Below are 17,941 nucleotides of genomic sequence, written 5' to 3'. Positions count from 1 at the left end.
ACTAATCAGATTTTACTGTAAACAAATTACTCAAACATTTGTCAGTGTCTGGTATGGAAATTGCAGCGTGTTGACAAATGGAGCTTATCTAGAGTAGAGTAGCCCGCATTAGCACCTCCATGTAATCCCTTTCCGTCAAAGATATGGCCAGTGGAGGAAGGGTAGAAAGAAGTTAAAGGGATGGTATGATAAGAATGGGGAGTTAGAAAGGGTGAGGTACCTGTTGAAGAAAGGGAAAGAGAAAAAAGACGGGTAGTGGAGGGAAAGCGAAGTTAAAGAAGGGCTGAAAAAGTTAAGGTGGAAATAAAGTAGAGTAAAGAGAAAAGAAATAGGAGGGTGAATGACTCTGCACTGCAGGTAGGCAACAAGATTTCTTTCTAGACCGACTTGAGGATGTTGTTTTAGCTACATGAACACAACAGGCTGCTACTGATTGCTAAACACACAAAGACACACTCACAGCGCACATAAATCTGTGAGGCCATGCCTTGCAGCAGTAAAGTGTAGCAGGAGTTTGTTAGTGCAACAGAGAAATGGACATTAGCAACAGATAAACAGAAATACTGAAACAGAGTGAAAGATAGCACGCCAGTATCACAGTGGAAAAACAGAAAAGGAGAAAGAAGGAATGATAGACAGGTTTAACACTGCTACTATTCAGTGGTGGAGAAGCCAGAAGAGGAGCACTTATTGCTGAATATTTCATGGCTGGAACTGAATGACTGACTGCCTGTCTGTCTGATTTAGTGACAGTCTCATTCTGGTGCTGAGGTGCACCCTGAGATACCGGAGCACATCACACATACTGTATGAAGAAGGGATATACTGTACTGATTAATGCCCATAATACACAGAACATGTGCATGCACTGAAGGAAAGGGGTTAATCAAGTCCATAGCCTTGGTAGTGCCACTGTGAGGCTGTGCGTCGTTAAAGCAATGCTTTGGACTAAATGCTAATAGCAGCATGCTAAAATGGTCACAATGACAATGCTAACATGCTAATTATGAGCATGTATATTTTTTACCATGGTCACCACCCTATTTTAGCAAGTAAGCATACTAACATTTGCTAACCAAACCAATGTATTGGACAAATTTAAATTGTGAACCAATGATGGTGCTGGATGAAAAGTTAAGGAATCACATGGTATTACAATCCACCCTGAGGAGAACATGAAGGCCTGTACCAAATTTCATAGCGAAGACATTTCACTCAAAACCAAAAATGTCAACCTCATGGTGGCACAAGAGAAAAAGTCAGGGGATCTCCAAAGAGTGTAGGATTCATCCTCTGAGGGACCATGAATGTCGTACAAAATGTCATGGCAATCCATCTAATAGTTGTTCAGATATTTCAGTCTGGACCAAAGTGGTGGACCGACAGACCAACAACGTCATCCCTAGTGTCACTAGCATGGCTAAAAACTCAACATATTATTGGATATTTGGGGGCACACGTGACGACATCGCTTTGGAGAATGCATGCTGCCAAACAAGAATGATACAATGATGATGTTACAAAAATCCAATAATATGCCAGTTACAGTATGAAATGTCCGGCCACCACTGTGACACTGGCACATGTCAGCATGTGACCATACATGTGACATGTTCTGTGGTCTACCTGTTCCTCTTCAATAGCTGCCCTCACCTGTGCACAGCTGCAGAAAAACGTCCCCTTATTTTATGAAGTGCAGAGTTACAACAGCTTTCAAAGGAAAATATTCGGAACAACCAGTCATACCTTAACAATTAAGTCAGAGAATTTATAACGTGACCCTATAATTGCTAGAGGTTTAGCCCAAATGTGGCAAGGGAACACTTGAAAACAGGCATCTTTATTTGACCTGACTAACATGAAATGTATTTTTCCTCATTAGTAGGACAGAGTGCTACATATAGCACTATATATATCGCAGATTAAATATGCCACGTAAAATTTGTTGAAACATTTATGCAGCACATAGAAAGAAGCAATTGACAGTGAATTCTTTCTTGAACAACTATACACACATGCTCTTTATGTGCACTTCGTGTGTTACTGTGAATTCTAATATTCAGATAACCTTATTGATATTTCAGCATACAGAGTAAACAAGGAAATCCTTGTACCGTGACTTGTAACGTGACGAGTGAATATGAAAGTTGAATTGGAGAAGTATGACAACAGGTGGAGCTGTGATATAGAGTCTAAAATATACTGCTGAATGTTACTTTATGAATAGCCTTTAGTCAGAAGTTAAGTATGTGTTCTCTTATTTCAACCGCCATCCACCTTGTCACCACTTTCCCTCATTTCCCCCTCTCTGCCCTTACTGGGTCATCTCAAACTCTCTCCATCGACTCTCATCTTTCAGTAGAACCATCCCCCTAAAATCAACTCAAAATAACGTTTCACCTCCAAATTCCTTCCAGAGACATCCGTTACCTCTCCGAGCCCTTCAGAGAGAAAACCCATTCATATTTGATTCACGTCTGAGCAAAAATGGCAGTAATGTCTCCCGTAATCATGACAAGTGTAATCAGGCGGGCTTTTGATGGGCTAACGGTTGGACGCGCGCTCCACTACTGTGTCAGGAGTGATATTATATTTGGCAGCTGTGTCACATTTTTCTAAAAAGCTTTTCTTTGATTTCCAGACAAAAAGCTCTCGAGACTCTGCTGACATTTAGATCAATTTTCCTTTGTTTCCATACTTTTCTGTCAGAGAAGAGAGAAAGGTTCGAGTTAAAGACGGTTTTCCTATATTCTTCAATGTATTGTTTTTATATATGTAGAGAATTTATTAAAATGTAGTTATTTGGATATATTTTATAGAGCATTAGGATTATTTATATATTCATATGAATGAGTACATTTGAACTTATGCAGACAAGTATATATAAAGTACATAAAATATAGTTTACAGACCTATTTTGGGGTTGTAGTAAGATGTTTTCACCAATATTTTTCTTTCGAGTTGTTGTTCCAAACTGCTTAACTCATTTTTTATAATTTTCCATCCCCTCTCAGCCTGTATTTTATAATAATTGTGTGAAAATCATTGCACCCTTAGGTGCCTATAAGCACTATACAAAACTGAAATGAAAGAATCAATTGAATTACGTCAGCAAGAAGTATTAGTGGCTGTGATAGATGCAGTTGTAAGATGGCTGAAAACGTCTAAAATACTGAAAGTGGCAACCTCAGACAACAAATACAGACATGCGCATTTACTTCTTTTTTATTATTTCCTACCATAGTTTAAGTCTAACCAATTTTATTGTTTAACAGTTTGGGTTTCTTGTTAACTTCTCTTCACTTTGCCTAGCTGCGTTAGATGGAACCATACCTTATTTTGGTCTTCCCAAAATGCAACTGTAGATTATTAAAACGGAGACATTCCTACAGGTAAAAGAGAACTGCGATTACTAGGGGGAAAAAAGGAGGGGGGGCAATGTTGGCGCTGAAATGGCTTTAATGTGTCATGTAATCGCGACAAGTGTGAGATCAAGCGGGTTTTGATGGGCTAACTGTTGAAGTGCTCTCCACTCACATGTCAGGAGTGATATTACATTTGGCAGCCTTGTCACGTTTTTCGTAAAAGCTTTTCTCTGATTTGCTGACAAAAAGGTGCTCTTGAGATTCTGACGACATTTACTCCCATTACCTTTTCCCTCCTCTGTCAGGGAGGGGAGCCTTCACAGTCTTCAGCCAAGCAAATCCTCAGACACTCCCTGCATTGATCTGGGATGGGGATCAATGGTAAATCAATGAGAATTCCTTCATTGGCTCTCCCTCTTCCTGTACAGGCATCATCTTCCTTTGCCTCCTTCGCTTTGAGCCAATGCAAAGCTCAAAGCGATGCTCTGAAATGAGCTTATTCTCTACAGATTGTTTCTCCATGAGGCCCTTGGCATCATGTCCTGTGTACACATGTGTGCAAATGACCGTTCACGCACATGTGTAAGTTTTTGGTTGCACGCTGTTTGCAGTGTGTCAGGGGCCCAGGATCCTCCTAATCAGGCCTGACACCACACCAGAGGCCCCTTATGCTACCCCTCACTAATTTCGACCTCACCAGCAACCTCTCTGCTCTACCCCTCCACCAGGCTGACAGGGGCCAGACTGTGGCTCCAATCAATCCACACTGATGGCAAATAGCTTCCAGAGCTATGCCAAGCCTATTATTTCCCACCCAGAACCCACGTAGGCTCAGGTGAAATTGGCCAAGCTGAAAAAGAAGGACGGGGGTCATCCTGGGGCTGACACAATTTACAACCACACACTCAAAACACACACGCAGACATCAGAGCAATCACCATACCATTCGCTGAGATTCTGACAGCATAAGTGCAGTCATACCCATACATGTTAATGCTATCATATGTGTTTAAATTTACACACACACCAGGAGGAAGTGAGGGTTCTGGCCTAAACAAACTCAGGATGCCAGGGAGTGTGGGTCTTAAAACACACTTCCACATGGGATCAGGTGACTTCTGATGAGCGCTAGTTAGTCTTGGATATCTTCCTCAAGTGCATCCACATTGCCCGGATAATCATGAGGGAAGTCAACCCAGACTCTGAGGGAAACATTACGTCAGTTTTCTGTGACTAATTTAAGCAAAAAAAGTAAATTGACTTGGAAATGTGGTTATTTTTTTCTGCCCATGAATGATGAATTCAGCATTGCTAGGATGTCATATGAACTGACACTGTAAGATCGCCATAACTCATCATCAGACACATGACCGGCCTCCTTTGAAATGTTAGCTACTGAACTCGCTGTGATTCTGAAAGACCACAGCCAGCCATGCTATGATTGACTCTGTCATGAGTTCGCTTTCCCACCTCTGAAGTGTCAAGGTTCTCGCTTGTTTTTTTTTAAAAAGATTTTGCCAAAAACATACAATCCAACTGTATGCCTGCAAGCAACAATCGACCAAGCTATGTCTTTTACCCTAAATCATAATCTCCAAGTCTGCCCCCTCTTCAGAGTAGAATGACATGTTTACAGAAGACGAAATGAACTTGTTTTTAAGCTGCATGTGAACCTCTAAATCACCTCTATGACTGACACACAGCTCACACCTGCAATGATTCCCCTCCTGCACAGATCTACCAGTGCAAACAAGGGTTGTTCCCGCCGCGAACCACTTTACTGTCTCTCCCTCTCTCTTTGCTGCCTTGTTCAGCTTGTCGAAGAAGATGCTGATGAAGAATTATGTTTTGTTTGTTTTAGTTGGAGGCGAGAACATATTTCACGGTGTTGTAGGTCATAAAGCAAGTCGAATTCTATGTGGCGTGGGGAGGAAATATGAGCCTTTAAAACTCTTTAAGTGATTCCCTCACTGTCTTGGCCTCGGGGCGAGGCTAGACTTGTTTCAACACAACCTAACAGAAGAAGGCCCAAAGCTATACATCAACAGGGAAGTGATTTGCAAGGGGTCATTGGGGCAACATATGGTCACAAACTGAAATTATCATAGGCTTTCTATATGAGATCAAATAATGCTACTGTAACAGACTCAAAAGGAGTGTTTTTCAGCACCTTCTTGTTTCTTTTCACAATATTGTGAAGTAAAAACATGGTTAAACATCACGTTTATGAACGCCTCTCTCTCTTTCAGTATCTCACTCGCACTCACCTACAATCACCTCCTCCAGCCTGATCATATTGTCTGAATATGAGCACTGCACACATATAGTCAAGATTACGTCAGTTACCAAGTACAGCATGATATTTACCAAGCAGAATCTGCTTCTGAATAGCTCTCTTTTTCTGCTAATACAGAGTTCATTTCAGGGACGTGACCCTCTGAGTGATAAACCATCACAATTACCATACGAAGAAAAAAAAGAAACACGTCTGGGAAAGAAAAGTTGGGGCTTTCCTGTTGCAGGACTCAGAGTAACACAGAAAAAAAACTGCTTCTGATTGGCTGGACTAGTCAAAAGGCAAAAACCATCCAGGGACATGATAAAGGTCGTATAAATGAGTGTAGTGTGTGTGCGAGCTGAATCCCTTGTGCCCATCTTGGCCACCCTCCAATTCAACTCAGCTGAGTTCTCGTACGAGGAGGAGATAATTGTTCCAGTGATCACTGTATGAGAGAGATTTAGTGTTGCTAAGAACCAACAAATGTCAAAACACCCCTGATCCTTACAACCCGTCAGTTGTTCCTCTTATGCTCTCAACTGAGAGCCTTGTGGTCAGCTCATTAAGGGATTTAACACATGTGATTATACAACATATATATGAGTGTTTTGGGGCCGTGAAAGGGAATCTTTTCTGAGTACGAGCGCAAAGAAGTACAATTACTCTCTCTGTTGCTCCCCTTTCTCTGGCTCTCTTTCCCTCCCGTCTCTGCTCTCTGTCTCTTTCACCTCATCACCTCTCTGTGTCTCACCACTGTGAGGGAAGGAAGCCATGAAGAGCATCACAGCCTGATTTGTTTAACGTGCCGACTTCTTCTATGAGCTGTGTGATTGTGTGTGTGTGTGAGTGTGAGTGTGCATGTGGGAGACAATGAATCAGTCAAAAAGGAAAAGAGAAGAGAGATGAGACTAGATATCTTTAATAGCACAGTATATTTGACATGAAGAGGCGGGAAGGCTGGATGAGGTCCATGGCGGACATATTGCACCCATACACTAACACGCATACACACACTTATCCCTGGAGTGTGCCCCTCCTTGTCAGCCAAGTGGTGCTACGCTTTGATCTTGACACTGTGGGTCAACCCAAGCCCCCATCTCTCTTGTTTCTTTTTTCTCTGTCTCTCTTACACTTTCTCTCTCTCTCTCTCTGGCTCTGTCTCCCTCCCTCCAGCCGTCTGGATGGCTGGCCCGACAGCCTTGGGGTGTTTAGGCTCTGGAGGGATCCCAATTTCCTCTTCTAATCATGACATCATCCTGCCTCAATAGGTTAAAGATGTGGCCAGGATATTCCCTGCTTCCTTGTTCTGCAGCCTTCCATCAAATTACACACATTACATGTTGCCAGCCACGCTATTAGAGTCTATTTTCTAAAAAAAAAAAAAAAAAAGGAATGCATGCATGCAAAAGCTGTTTGGTTGAGGGTTAAAATCATGTGGAACTGGCCTCCGAATGTGAACATCCTGTATTTGTGCATTTTGTTAGTGATGCAGAGTACATAAGTTTGAGTGCAGCCCATATCCAGGTCATGAGGTAATCCAATAGTGCCATTCATCAGTAGTTTGGAGATTGTGTCCCAGCCTCAGACTTGATTAAAGGCTAAGGCTGATTAGAGGTGAAGAGTAGCTGTGGCCTGCCTGGCCTGTCAATAGCTGTTAACTTCACCTCCACCAGCTCGACTAATCACACCAAGAGTGGCTCATCTGGCCGCTCTTTGCTGAGCACTGCACTGAAGCTCTTCTCTTCTCCTCTGTTTTGTTTCACTTCTTTGCTACAACACTTTACTGTGTTAAGTGAGTAATGAGAGAAGCCCAGATTACAATCAAACTTTTCATTTTCTGCCAGGCCAACAGCTGTGCTCACCCATCATGCACATAATGAAACAATGTTAGTGGAACAATTCAGGCCAATATCAGCATTGCCATCACGAGGGCAGCTCAAGTCATGGCAATTCACACTGACTAAAAATTTTGAAAATCTTTTTTGGATAGCACAGCAAAGCATAGTTCAGTATAAACAGTGACGTTTTATAGCAGATTGTACAGTACCTGTACAGTGCCTGGTTCAAAGATCATAAGTTATAGTACATAAGGATTTCATCATAGGGTTGGGCGATTGGGTGAATAGATCGGCTACATATATCACTTGTTTTTTGGTGGCAATTTTTGTCATTTTATTGTATTTCACACACACCTACACACCGCACACACACCTGTTGTTGGGCTGACGGTTGACAGTTGGAACATTTAAACATATTGCCCAACACTAATTCATGCGTTACCCTAAATGTTCTTTTTATGCATTTTGTCCTTTTACCTGCCTACCAATGAAGAATCCTGCCAAATACATGTCTTCTCATAGCTCTTATCTGACAAGTGTATCTGTGCTGCAGGTTTGGACTCACATATGAATAACAATGTACATGCATGTTTTTAACATATTAGATTTCCATTCTGTTTATAACAGAGAGACAGCAACAACAAACAGACCTTTGACCAGAGGGTCAGAGATTTGAATAATTTTATTACTGAATAGGAAATGCTTTTGGGGAAAGTGAAGTGAAAGCTATTCCTTATCTAAACAAACCCCAGGGCACTGCAAGGGTAAATCTGTAAAGAACTGCACACCAGCATGACCAAATGGAGCACAGCCAGGAAAAACACCTGCAGTGACAACACTTATCTGGGTGCGGAAAGAGGTGTGACGCTCTTGAAGTAACTGACAAAAATAACAATTTTCTGCACACTTTATTGTGGTTTTTCCCTTTCAAATCCTATGTGTGAAAATGTGCAAGAGGCATGCATATTTATTATGTTATTGTTTAAGAGGGCTCATGCAACCACTTCTGATAACTACCTATACTTCAAAGAATAGATGTAATATATCCTTTCTGACCGTCCTGCTGTCATGAGTCTTCTAACTAGAAGTTTGCTGAAATAGTTGACTTAGGCTCCTGCATATGAATGATGCTGTAATAGCTGGTATGCATCAGCAAGTATAAAGAAAATATCTGCTGACTACTGATGTCACATCTGTTGCAAGTTTGTCAATCCTAAATCTCTTATTTACTGTAATATTTTTCTCTTTTGTGCTTTTAAGTTTATGCTGATTATATCCCACTAAAGTTATGGTGGCTTTGTTATAGTGATTAAATGAATTATTATGAATAAATTAAATGAAAACTCTACCCAGATTTTGATGAACTGTTGTGGAGGAAAGTCAGGGAGCTAAATGCACTTCTAGATCCTGCTGACACAGCAGTCTCCATCTGGTTGCTGTTTCGGTATGAATCAAAACATTGCTGGGATTTGGGGTCACATTTCAATTCTATATCAAATTAAAGAGGATAAACAGTGACCTGTCTTCTCACTGCAGCTGCAACCACGCAGGCTTCATGTAGCTGTAAGGCCTCCTGCACCCTCTGACTAACCATCCAATGGAATGGCTCCATCATTGAGAGCAGTTAACATTCCCATCCACCTGTTCCTGCATCAGCGAATGACAAGGTCTCATGGGCTCAACTTAGAGAAAGGTTCATTCGGCACCCCATGCCCAGAAACCCGAGCCCTGAATTTTAAGTCCTCGGAGGGAGGCTTTCAACCCAAAGCGGGCCAAAAAGGATCTTCAGCTCTTAAACAGATTTCAGGCTCTGAGGAGGCCCCCGACATCCTTGCCAACCCTCAACACTTCCACTTACCACTGCCCTCTCTTGCAGTCAACATGACTGTTCAATATATAAGGCGGTTGGTAAATTATGGAAGATAATTGGTATTTATCACACCTGTCCTTTCCATTGGAACTGATATTAACATTCTCAGATTTAATGTAATGACATTTTTTCATCAGTGCTTTACGTGAGGTTTGACTTTACATAATCGCTGGTTTTATTTGGTCATCTTGGTTATCTTTTGCACATTGTGTTTGTCTCTATTCACTTGACATAATTCAATATGTCCAATGGCTGTGGAGATTTTGGCAATATTTGCCACATAGGCTCTCAAAAAGAGCTTAAACTGTGACAACGTGACACTCTTTTATTTGCATAGTGGCAATAAAGACTTTACGGCTCTTAATTACAGGCAATTTGCAAACCATCTTGGAATTATTTTCAGGCCATTATCCATAATTTAAATCTAATTAGTTTAGCTTCAGTGGTGACCACTGGGTGAGGGCTGTACTTGACATGTGATTTAATTCTTTATTATTTTATTATCAATATTGTTTTAAATGGACAACTCTTAGGTTTACAGAGGAAACTCAAGCTCCGGACAGTTTTGAAGATGCATTGAGAATCCATGGAAAGTTAGAGCTGTAACATTTACTGTAGTAGGCTGGCTAGCACACAGCCAGGGTGTGTTTTACATTAGGGAATAAGAGAGTGATACTGTGCTTGAACCTGGCAAGTAGTAACCTTTATGGTGGTATGAGAGGCGTATTGAAGTCAAACTCACACAGCCGTTTTTCATTCTTCTAACTTTTTCATCTTTCAGTCAAGCTTGCTCTCTGGGGATTACGTTTTTCTCACCATTGTGATGAAGCAACACCTCTGGGATCTTTTGGAAAAACACAGCAACACTGATCTAGCAAATAAGGTCACATGACTTTTGTAAAAGAGACATTATATTGTCCGTATTTTGAAAGCATTCCAGTCCAGCAAACAACATACCTTGAGTTTGATGACCAGTTAGCATGTGTACTCACGCACTTACGAGCATATCTCCTCTTTTATTTGCAAAATGAGAAAGGTGGGAGAGGTGGGGAATTGGATTCCTCTAACCCTGCTGTTCCCAGTCAGTGCGGCTGTAGACAGCTGGGCGCCCACTACAGTTAAGATCAGAGGCCTTGATAACCTGGGCCCTGATTTATGGAGAGCAAGCGGCCTTTGCAATCACCTAATGAGGTAGAGAACGCAGAGTGTTTACATGTTTATTAGATAGCCAAAACCAGCTGGGGACACTATTTTCCTCCACCTCTCTTTCTCCCTCTATTTCTGTCTTAGCATTCAAAATGTTCTGTCTCCGCTGCAAGGGACTATTATGAAATCTATCTATCTATCTATCTATCTATCTATCTATCTATCTATCTATCTATCTATCTATCTATCTATCTATCTATCTATCTGTCTGTCTGTCTGTCACTCTGTCACACTGCAGTAAGTTCTGAACAATAACTTATTTGTGATAAAATGGATGCTTTACATTTGAGTAATTTCTCTTCCAAAGAAATCTTCACTTGCAGTCTTTTGTGCCCTGTTTCTGATACTCAATTAGATTTTAATATGTAACACTGATCCGAAAACCAAGAAAGGTCATCTGATGCTGAGATTAAGGGGAAACAAACACCCCTTTTTATACTGTTGCCGGTAAATAGGGGCTAGTTAATAGAGATACACCCATGAGCGTGTAACAATGAATATTTGCTTTCTTCCTAATCAGTCTGGCACAGGTATTTTATGATCCCCAGCAGACTCTATTGTCTGCTCTCCACAACCAAACTGCACCACATACTTTGCCGTTCTCATTACAGGAGGTCATGGAAAGTGTCCTCAGTAGGGGCTCGTCTGCCTCAGGAGACTGGAACTTACATGCAGCTTCTTGGCTTAATACACTTCAATATTTAACAGTTTTATCTAAGCCTATCTTTGCGCTGGTAGTTCAGCTGGTGTGTTTGCGTATGCATGCACATTTGTGTGCATCCATATATAGACATTTTCAGTAACCAGTGCTCACTGGAAATTAGATCTTATAATCCCTGCTGCTGGCTAGTCTCTTAAAACTAAAAAGAGGAACAAGTGGTGGTAAAGGCAGGTACTTGTGTATGCACACACACACAACCACTCTTTCAACAATGTTCTCTAGGTTACAGTGATAAATGACTAAATAACACACATGTGTACACACACACACAAACACAAGCACAAAATAACACACTTTCCCATCAGCATCTCTGGAATCCCTCAGCACCTGGGAAAAACTCTTTGCTGTCCAAAAAAGTTAATGCACAACAGACCGCTTTCTCTCTCTCTCTCTCTCACCCTCTCGTTCTCCGTTTGGCCTTGTAAAACCCTTGCAAATCAAATCCGCTTTCCATCAGGGTTCTGTAATTGTTGTTTTTGTTAGAGGAACACTGGTTCTGAAGGCTTCAGAGCTTGTCTCTCAACTAGACCGGATCTCTGCTGTTGCTTGGGTCTTGTTATCCACTGCTGTGTACTAGTGGGGAGCAGATTGTGTCAGAATCCCTGCTGGATCTAAAGGAGGTTTACAAGTCTCCTGACTGTTCTTGGAGAATGGGTGACCTGTAAGATTACAGTGTCAAGTTCCTCTAACAGTTCACTGCTTGGGCTTTTGTCAAACTGGAGCTTGTCGGTTTCCTCTCATCATTCGTCCAGTTTCCTGGATGTTCTGACATTTTCCTTAGAAACAGGGGATATATACAGGGCTTAATCAAACATACAGTGGCTTGAGAATTAACTTCAGCTCCCTACCTAAGGCCACAGCGGTCTGTTTGGTTTCTCTGGACATGTACTGTACCTACATGAAAAATACCAGCACAAAGATGCACAAATATAAAACACACTTCACTGCTGACTGGCTTGAGTTGTGAACCTTCAACTGACACCTAAGCAGAACAGCTGAATTCCTTTAGGGATTCACAAACACACACTTTAAGCAGCAACAGATTTACACACCTACTGGTTTTACACAGTAACTTGCGGGAAATTCTGGAGGAGCTCGATCATCAAAGTCTGCCATCTCAACGTCTATCTTCCCTCTCCTCCTTTGCCCTTAAATGCCGACCGGCCGGCGCTCTTAACCAGCCCCGACCCCAACAAATCACTCATTTTTATACAATTACCTCCCGCTCCCTTCCTGCGCATGGCTGGGTGCAAGTGTCGCCCGTCTGCCTGCCATTGTGTGCTAATTTTAGGCCCATTATTCGCTGTAACAAATGTGCAATGGGCAGAGTCACTTTCACATTAATAGTTTGCACCCAGAGGGGAAGTCTTCCCCCTCATCATGGATCAAAGGTCTCCTCTATTGTATCTAACTTCCTGTTTCCCTTTTTAGCCTCTGTGTGTTGTTTTTTCTCACTCTCTCAACCTGGACCACACTACACGAGCAGTTCTGGGCTTCAAATTGGACACTTGCTGTGAGTGACAAGCATGAGGAGATGCCCTTTGACCCTCTCGGTGATGGCGGGAGAGCCAACAGGTGATTTGTGGAAGTAGGAGTAGATGAGCGGAGATGCGTAAAGTGAAAGCTCACGCTCTTGGTATCATGTGTCCACAGAGAAATCTGGATTCCATTGTTGTACTGTCAGCGGAGGTACCCATATTTGACAAATGCCTCGGCACCTTTCTCCAGTCAACTCCCACAGATGGTAAATGATAGAGGCTGAGCAGCTAAGATAAGCGTGACCTTCCCAAAATTCCCCAAAATAAGCCTTTTCCAAGGCAGAATGGGCAATTGAGTGCTCTTGACAGTGCCCTTATAATCTTGCACCATCCCCGTGTAAAATAATGCCCACTGCACTTTTCACTCAAAGGATTTCTTCCCTATATATCACCTCCAATGAGTTACTACTTTGGATGACTGATGTAACTATGTGTCACAGGAAGCTGTACAGTGTAGCGGACTTGGAAGACCCTCATATCACAAAGCGAAACAAATCTCATCTCACCATTGTACTGTGAACAACTGACCCAACACATGACTCCTATGAATCACATGGACACGTCTGGCGGGAAGATAAAAGGCAATAAATAATCAGGCGGGGGAAAGTCACCATTAGGGCCAGAATCAAGAAACATTCCAGTTTATTCGTCTTTGATCATATTTATATAGTTTCAGCCATCATTCCTATTGGTAATAAGAACAGGACAGGGCACACAAGCAGTCAGACGATCATACAGGCTTCAAACTAACCCAGGGTTAGACAAACTTATCAAGTTATCAAGTCAGTGTTGTCACCATCCATCTGCACTAATCAAGGCTTACAGTGCTTCCTGTCTCAAACCTGAACCCTTGATGAGATAAGATTTTACATGTGTGGCAGAATTAATTTATGTCTTCATGAGCAACTTCTTAGTCATCTGTTTACAGCGTGCTCTTTCAAGTCCTTTTCTTGTCTGATGATAAGGTATATACAGATACAGATACTGTAAGCTATCATACCAGTTCACACTAGTTTCATCAAGCTATATCCTCCAAAAGACCTGCACCAATAAATGGAAACTGTGGATGCACAACTACACAGCAAAGCAGTCATACTTTCTGATTTTGTGATACACAAATATCAGAAAAAAAGAAGGACTGAGAAGATCCAACATGGCTCAGTGAGGAGGCATTTCTCTGAGCCCAGTGATCCTGTAATTAGGGCCACACAGAAGGTGAAAGGGATTGCTGATTGCTGAGAGGGTGACCTCTTGGGTGACGGGGGAATGGAGGGCTATAGAAGCTGCGGCCAGTACTGCGGCTATGGGAGTGCGTCATCCTCCGCCATGTGACGTGTCCATGTTAATGCAGAATGTCCCCTGTGGGACAGCAAAGGCACTGAGCCCTGCAGACTTAAAGAATGAGCGGTTTGCTCATGATACTTTAGGTCAAACATTCTCCTCCCGGCAGTCAAGGCTGATGATTTCACAGAAACTGTGTAGAGAGCCACAGCTAACTCTCGGCTAGTGGGAATTTAAAGTATATTACAGACAAAATATTCATTATTAATGTTGTGTACATATAAAACTTAAAACCTTTCTACTTCAGAAGCGAAGTGAATAAACAGAACTATACTAAAAGCACTAAAAGAAGCAAATTGCAGAGATGTCAGAATTGTTTTTTTAGATTCTTGTTTTATTTTACATTAAACATTTCCAACCGTCATCATTTTCATTACCATTTTGTCATCATTTTACATTTGAAATATTAGTTGCTACTTGAGTACAATTTGTTGCTCGCTATTTTCATAATTGCCAGATAATGGAGAGAGAAAATAGAAGGCTAAGAACAGAAACAGAGAGAGCAGGAGCCTGGTCTGACAACAGGCTGCAGCTGCATTGCCCACATTTCTTTGGTTTTTAAATTATTCTAGCCATTCCTGTGCCTGCTCCAGTACCTATGATGGTAGCAAAGGTGTACTAGTAACTAGCTATGGTATATGTTACAATGAAATATGAAATATGAATATTCCAGCTGCTAAATTAAAAGAACTATGCCAAACAAACATGACAGCTTACTTGTGTTTCCATGATTTTGATATGCACCTGTACTTCTCACATTACACCTGTGTTCAACACAGCTCTTCACCAGACACTATGAGTATCTTCTGACTGATTTTAATGTATAAATTATAAAGGGGGCTTTGTGTGCATGCGCGGATGGACAGGGGAATTCATCAGTCATAGTATAGGCAATTTGTCAGTTGCCACTACACCACTGAAAAGGGAGATTTTTAAGACTCCTTAAATTAAGCTATATTGCTAAATAAGCTATGTTGAATCCACCTGGACCTGAATTTCCTTGACCCATTCATGTGCTATAGTTGTCTCTGTGCTGGACACTGCCTGCTTCTTCAGCTTGTCTCTCTCTGTTACCCCCACATGATAACTTGTTATAGCCACACTGGGCTCTGCCTGGAACAAGCCCAGACAAATTGACTTTATCCTCTTTTGTAAAGTTCAGGGGTCTGACAGACGGACAGACACACACAGATGGGAAAGAATATCTCTGAGCATCTGTATGTCAGGGAGTCATCTCATGGGGCATGTTCAGAGAATATAGAGCGAGGTTGAGGGGCGGTGGGGGTTAGTACTGTGTGGAATGGAGTGGGGGGTGGGGGGCAGGTCACTGTGCCTTCAGGCAGGTGGGGGTGGGCTCAGGAGTTAATTGGTAGTTTGGGGTTTGATGCTGAATGGTGGTGACAAGTCTGTGTGGCCAGACCCAGTGAGCCCCTGCTGCATATTCACTGTGTCGCAGGGCATAGCGGCAACTGTCACAGCTCACCAGAGATAGATAGATAGAAATAGAGAAAGGGGCAGTAAAGGGAGCAGAGAGAAAGATGGGTGGGGAGGAAGAAGTGAAAGACAGATTCACTTTTTTTAATTCCTTTTTTCCCTACCAGTTTTCCTTCTTGCCGCATAATGTTTAAAATGTCCAACTAGCTGTCCAACACAATATGCTGGCATTTTGTTTAATTTGAACTGTTCACTTGCCTGGTGAGAAGGGAGAGCTGTGACTGTTTCAAAGCCAGCTAGTAAGTGGGAGAGGGGGAGAGTTGGGGCCAGAATGAGGCTCCATGGAAGCATGACGCTGGAGTGACTCAGTGAAGCCCTGGTCCTAATTGTGGCCCAGGGAAACTATTGTAGCCAGGGTGCAGGTCACCCCGGGCCCCAGGAAGGTTACACTGGCCCTCTTAAACCTGTTGTTGCCTGGCGCTCACATAAAAATTACACCTCGTAAATATGTACAGCTAGGGAGTGTGTGAGGCAGGATGGGGTCAGTTACTTTTCTGAACCCTGCCCTTTAAACTTGCAGTCACCTTGTCCTGCTGCCGACTGCCTGTTAGGTTGTTCTCTCACAGCCTGCGTGGCAGAATTGGAGACAAGCAGCTGTGTGTTTACTGGCTTGTCCTTTTGCTGGGTAGTGGTTTTTTGGCACCTCATGTTGCTCTTTAGCTGGATAGCACCGAATTACGTCTCCTGTGTGCATATGTGACTCTTGTACTTGCTTTGATGCGTTAATGTATTAAGGAGCAAAACCTTGTTTTGACTCTTAGCTATTATTTTTGTGCATAGACATTTCTGTCATACACTCTTATTAAGCAAAAATACTGTTGCATCCTTTGTCAGGGCACTATGGCTCTGATACAGTTAATATTGTCGGCCTTTAATGTTTTTGGCAATGTTATTCTAGTGCAGACATGAAAAGTTAATCTTTGAATTGCCAGTGATTAGAAACTAGCTCAATAATCTCCTGCAATTCAGTGTCTCCTGAGGCAATAAATATATACAAGTCCTCCCACGAAAAACGACAACATCAGTTGTTTCGGCAAATGCCTAAAAATGACATTTGTTTTCCTTCAACTGACAAAGACCTTCAGTGGCCATAGTAATTATGACTCTTATCTGTTGGGATCAAAGGAGGAAGTTGGGGTGAATGGGCGGGTAAACAAAATGTGGGACACTGCCACAGGAGACAGCTGTTTGTATCCCTTTTTCTACCAATAGTCAACGTTGGTTTCCTTTAACTATGACTACAATCGTTCCCTAACCTTAACAAAGTGGTTATTGTCCAACAATGTACTGTATGTGGTTTTGGAGGGCACTGACAAATGTTGTCATCCTGCCGATAGGAAGGAGGACTTGCTGTCCCCAGTTTCAGGATGTATTTTTGGTCATATGTGTTGCGCCCATTATCAATCTGGTTAGACCCCAATGCAATCAAATGAAATTTAGTTCTAGAGTAAACTCACCATGTCAGGCCATGGTGACATTAAAAGAGTACTCCACTAATTTAGCATTGCACCCCTGTAACACTGTCGGCCTCAAGATGGACATTTAAAAGAATTAATGTTAATTATCATCTCTTTATTCCACAAATTCTTCTTCCTTGTCAAAACCTGACACCTACATTACCCACAATGCAGCTCAGCTTCCAAAAGTTCTGTTGGAGATTCTGGTGTGTTATGCTATTAGCAGCTAATGTAGCCTTGAGCTGCTAGCCTCAAGCAGAGATGAGGAGCGGGCTACAGAGGTCTGTTAAGTTCACTTCTTTCTAACTCCACACCGCCAGATTTCTTAAATTTTTATAAAAAATAAATGTGTAATCCTTAGCCCCTACCTAACTCAAGGGACATCACATCAGCAATTTATCAAAACAACTCCTTTATACAACCTTTTCACGTATGCAGTAGTATTCTCCAAGACCTGTAAACAGACTTTGATGTGTAAAATTGCTGGAGTTCCCCTTTAAGTTAAGCTATTTTATCATGCATTTTATGAAAGAAAGTTTCTTGTGAGGGGTCAAACCAATACAGAGATGAAATGAATACAAATACATGTATTTATTTACTATTGAAAATCCAGAAAAAAAAATCTATCACTCAACTTTGTCACATCATTGCATTTCTCCAAATGACTGGAACAGAGCAATGTAAAATGTATTAGCCAGACAAAAAAACACAATGTAAGGTCCATTGTCTATTCTGGTCAGAGTTCAGTCACATTCGCAGTGCACAGGGCACCTTCACATAAATATTCACTGGTCTGGTCTGTAGGGCAGGTCTAGCCGGGCCTCTTACTGTAT

The sequence above is a fragment of the Enoplosus armatus genome, chromosome 18 (assembly GCF_043641665.1).
Source record: "Enoplosus armatus isolate fEnoArm2 chromosome 18, fEnoArm2.hap1, whole genome shotgun sequence".
NCBI classification, from domain to species: domain Eukaryota; kingdom Metazoa; phylum Chordata; class Actinopteri; order Centrarchiformes; family Enoplosidae; genus Enoplosus; species Enoplosus armatus.
Note: the sequence above shows the minus strand (reverse complement) of the source record.